The following is a 5,000-nucleotide window of genomic DNA, read 5'->3' as shown; positions in this document are numbered from 1 at the left end:
AGAACCATCCGTGAAGTAGGTCTTATTACCCGGTGGAGTGATTTCTGTAATATTCCTCTCCGCCTCAGCCTTCAAAGAGTACTGAGCTTTTCTCCTTGACATATACTCTATGTCAAGGATCTTGCCCACGGTGGGGCTGAGGCATAGTCAGGGTGGGGGAGGTGCATGCCCTTAACCAACAGTGTCTCCTTGAGCTCAAAGCGTATCAACACCCTGGCTGTATGAGACAGCCAGGAGTTGTTGGCAAAGAGTTCATGGTTCTGTGCAAGCCGGCGCTGCACTATTTGTCTTAGCTGCGAGTCCGGTGGGGACTGCAGGACTTTGGCAAGAAACTGAGCCGCCATCTGATCGATCCGGGTGTCCAGAGGGAAGAGGTTGGCCTCCAAGAGCAGGTTGGTAACCTTAGCCCATATAGGAGCACCCAGAATGATCCTGGCGGCATCGTTTTGCATGACGTCAAGCCTATTCCTTAGTCCAGGCTTGACCGTAAACAGGCCGACGGAGGCGTAGTCCACGATGGGATGGACAGCGTGCACATAGATGGATCTTAGTACATGGTGCCCAGCCCCTAAGCACCGCCCTGACAGAGCTCTCATGACAGAGAGTCTTGCCTTGGTCCGTTCTAGGAGGTATTGAACCTCCGAGCGGAAGGTAAGGTTACTGTCAACCCATACACCCAGGTATTGGAAGACGTGAACCCACTCTAGCTCTAACACTTGAACTCGCAGTCTTTGGTCGCAGGCATAGTGTTTCAGCGCCATTGCCTTCGATTTGGCTGCTTAGATCTTAAGCCCGACCCTGTGGCATTCCTCAGACATTAGGTCCAGACAACGCTGGGTCTTTCTAACTAAGTTCTCATTCCATCCTCCAGTAGAGATAATTGCCAGATCATCTGTATATGAAATGATCTTGCACCCCACTGGAAGGGGAATGTCAAGGATGCTTAACATGAGGGTTGAGCTGGGTTGAGGACCCCCCCTTGTGGAGTGCCACTCTCCAGGGGCAAATGCCTGGAAGGTGACCTTGGAACTTCACTCTGGCAGTTCTGTCCCAAAAATAGTCACCAATCCAGGCAAGCAGTCTGGATCTCTTGAATGGCGAGTGGGCTCGCCAGTTCAAAAGCCTTCTCCAGGTCCAGGAAAACAATGACAGATCTGGTGTTGCTGACAGTGCTCAGTAAGGTGGCCATGCTGTGAGCAGTGCTCTTACCCCTTGTGAACCCATGTAGGTGTTCATGTGGAGGTCCCATCTTCCATTGGAACCGGTTCAGTACCATTATCTCTGCTGTCTTTCCCAGACAGTTGAGTAGAGAGATGGGACAGTACCGACCTGGCTCCTTTGGTTTAGGGATGGGAACTACGTCGGCCCTCTTCCAGTATTGTAGTAGTGAGTAGTAGTCTCCCAGGACTTGTTGATTAGATGCAAGAATACAAGCTCACCTTCATGTCCTAGGTGGGATATGATGGGGTAGGAGATCCCATAACCTGTGACCGCGAACTGGTCTTATATGTCCGCTGTAATTCCCTCAGAGAGGACATGGTGTCTGCATGAGGGCATGCTTGCGTCTTTGAAACACCTGGACCATGGACGAGTTTTGGGGATGGTCTCTGAGGCTGCCTCATCTATGGCATTATCTAGTCTAGCCTTAAGTGTATCCACATTATTGTTAAGTGAGAAGTTGCTGGTTTTGAGGCACCTGGCCAGGGCATCCTGGAAAGCTTTCCAGTTGGCCCTATTCAGCTTCCATCGAGGATTGTGCTGTGGCACAGGTACCGGGCCAGCATCCAAGATGGTGGTGACTATCCCATAGTGATTGCTCGTGGCAGTGTTGTCCACAAACCAACTAATTCTCTCGACCAGTGGCTGGATTCATCAACGCACTTATGATGATAAGTATGCTGGTAACTACAATTATGATGGTAAACAGACCGCATTGGTATACATGAACAACTTACCATGATAGAATACAATGCTAAATTTACCAGTGGTTGGAGCACTGGTATGTCCACTGGCAACTACAGCGACGACTCACTCCTCAGGTTTTATCTCAGCAAAAATCAAGATTTAAGGCGACACTTTAATTTTGATGTACACCTATTATGATCAGAATGATGGCAACTGTTCATTTTCATATGAACATGACAAAAATAAATAAAATTCACAGGAAATAAGCGAGAATAATGTTCATGCAGCCTCGTCATAGGCCTACAATAACTGAAAATAATACATGGAATTAATAATTTGACAAATTCAAACATTTCATTTTAATGACATAATTGAAAAACAGTAAACATATAATATAAAAATTATTTTTGTGTTTACATTAATTTACATACAATTATTCATGAAACCATTACATTATATATGACCTACAAGATCATGCAATAAAATATGCTTTCAAGGAAATACATTTATATAGAAATAATTTTGTAGTGATGTGCTTCGCCCCAGCCATCCCTCTTTGGGAAAATACAAGAGTTCCCCCTTTTTTCGCCACGAGGGGGAGGAGACGCTAAGAGATGGTGTTGCCCTGGAGGACCTGCCACTTACTCCCTCCCTGGAAAAGGGCCTATAAAACCCCCTTCAAGGCCTTGGATCGTTAGCAGATGGCCTCTTGCATATGAGCCCTTAAGCTCACCAACTGCACTGCTCTCAACTAGTGTCTTTTTGGCACTGGATGATTTTTATTGGAAAATTTTTACTGTTTTAAAGGGTTGCGGGCATAGTTATCTCATGGCCAGCCAAAGGAAGAATTTTGAATATGGAAGGAGAGACCTTTTTTCTGAATAAATAATAAAAACTATGATCTGAAATCTTTTTATATCTTTCAAGACACACCTGTAATAGTCTAGAATAGGAATGCTTGCCTGACTCTAGCCAAGCCTGCTCGGCAATGTCCTGTGTAGGAACTCGACTTCTTTCCACATACAAACTGACATACACTCATACACATAAATAACATACACTTTACACGTCTTCTACTGTCTCGCACATACACGGGTGCTGATCCCTTATCAGCTGGTGACAGCCTACCCCTACACAGAACTTTTTGATTCATGTTACCACAAACTTCATCGAGAATTTGCTTTGGGGCAAGGAAAACTCTCGATGAATCATAACAATTTAACACAAGAAATCTTTATCATTTCTTTCTTGAAACAAAAAATTCTCGCTGTTGGATCAAGTTTTGTTTACATGTTACGGGATTGGTCAAAGGAGCCTAAAAAATCATTTAAGGCGCTTACTGATTGACGGAATCGATTTACCAGAGTTACCATCAAATTACGGTGATTTACCCTTACCAGGCGACTTATCATCGCTTGATAAATCCCACTTTGCCATGACTGGTAAACGCGCTGGTAATTGACCACTGGCAAATGTCTTACCATCGTATGTTAATGAATCCAACCCCAGGGCGGCAGTGACAAAGGTAAGGTCAAGGACCCCCCCACCAACATGCATAGGCTCCTGGGTGTTGAGAAGAGCAATCTCGGGGCACGACTCAAGCACCTCGGCTATGTGGCAGCCTGCCGCATCACGTTTCCAAGTGGGAGCCAGGATGGGGTGGTGGGCATTGAAGTCTCCCCCTATGAGAATTGGCTTGTGTGCCGCAGCAGCACAGACTTCACTAATATCTAAGCTCCTACAGGTTGGCCTGCTGTACACATTGTACAGCATTGTACGGCAAGGAGTTCGACACCTCCACACTGCACGGGAACGGCAATCAGGGAGCAGGGGATAGTCAACTTCACGAGGGTAATCAAATCTCTGGTGCTTTAAGTGCACGGCAACACAAAGGGTTGATATCCTGAGAAGTGAACAGAGTCCCCCATTAGAGTCTCCTGGAGCATGATAACGTCAATGTTCCGAGGTCGCACGATCGCGTGGAGAAGGGCGTTCCTCTGGGAAAAGCTGTTGACATTCCACGTCAGTATGCTTAGATTAGGAGCCATTGTGCTAATCTGAGTCCATTAAGTCTGTGTCGTCAACGACGTCGACATAATCGGTCTCTGTGTCCGACACCCCAGTGTGGGTAACGTCAGACATTTCAGAGTCTGACAACTATTGGTGAGTTCCTCACTGATCATGATTTCCTCACTTGACTCGTCACTGTCGTCAGGACAGGTCGAGCCATTAGAAGGGCTGGATCTCCTGGGAGGTGAACCCCTGATCGCCTTGACCTTCACTCTGGATGGTCATGGCTTCCTCACCCTTTGGAGTTTGGGTGCAGGCTCTGCCATTGTGGTCTTGGCCGTAGGTTGGTTGGGGAGACAAGTCTCGCCCTGGGGGTTTGTGGGGAGAGGAGTCTCGCCCTGAGATGGAGTGGGTGTAGAGGCCTTGGGCCTTATATCCCTTTCCTTCAGGGCAGAGACAGTCTGGGTCATTGCCGTCATGGCGACCTTGACTGCCTTCTCCTTTTCCTCGCTGGTCTTCCCCAGCAGGAGCGTCAAGTCCTTCTCTGTAAACAGAGGGTCCCTCTGCTCTTGGGGTGAACTTTGGTGTGTTCCCAGAGCCCTTCCGGGTCTGTTTCCGTCTTGGAGCATCCACCAGAGCTGGAAACTCATTTGTGTTGGAGGTGTCCGATGGTGGTTTCACTTTGGGCGGTGCTTCCTTCCTCTTAGGAGGGGAGGAGGGAGCCCATACCCCTTTGTTCTGCCCCCAAACATAAGTGCCTGGGGGGGCGGGAACAAAGTCTGGTCGTTTTGCAACGACCTCTTGCCGCCGAAGAGCCTCTTCCTTCCTTATGGAAGATCCGAGGCGGGCCTTGGGGCTTTTGTGGAAGTTGGGACACTTGGCAGTAGTGTCCCGTTTGCCATCTTTGTGTGCTTTGAGGGTATCACCTCGCATGATGTGTGCCTGACTACGACCACACACTTCGGCTTTGCAGAGCAAGTGGCCTGGTTGTGTCCATACTGTCTGGCTGTTGAAGCAGCGGAGTTGGGTCTTGGACAAAGTCCTGGAGGCTGAGGTCAATGCAATTGCCAAGGTCCAAGTGACGT

Source organism: Penaeus japonicus, unplaced genomic scaffold, assembly GCF_977035675.1.
Source record: "Penaeus japonicus unplaced genomic scaffold, GWHDUDI00000001_assembly GWHDUDI00000032, whole genome shotgun sequence".
NCBI lineage: Eukaryota > Metazoa > Arthropoda > Malacostraca > Decapoda > Penaeidae > Penaeus > Penaeus japonicus.
This window is presented reverse-complemented; position numbering follows the sequence as displayed.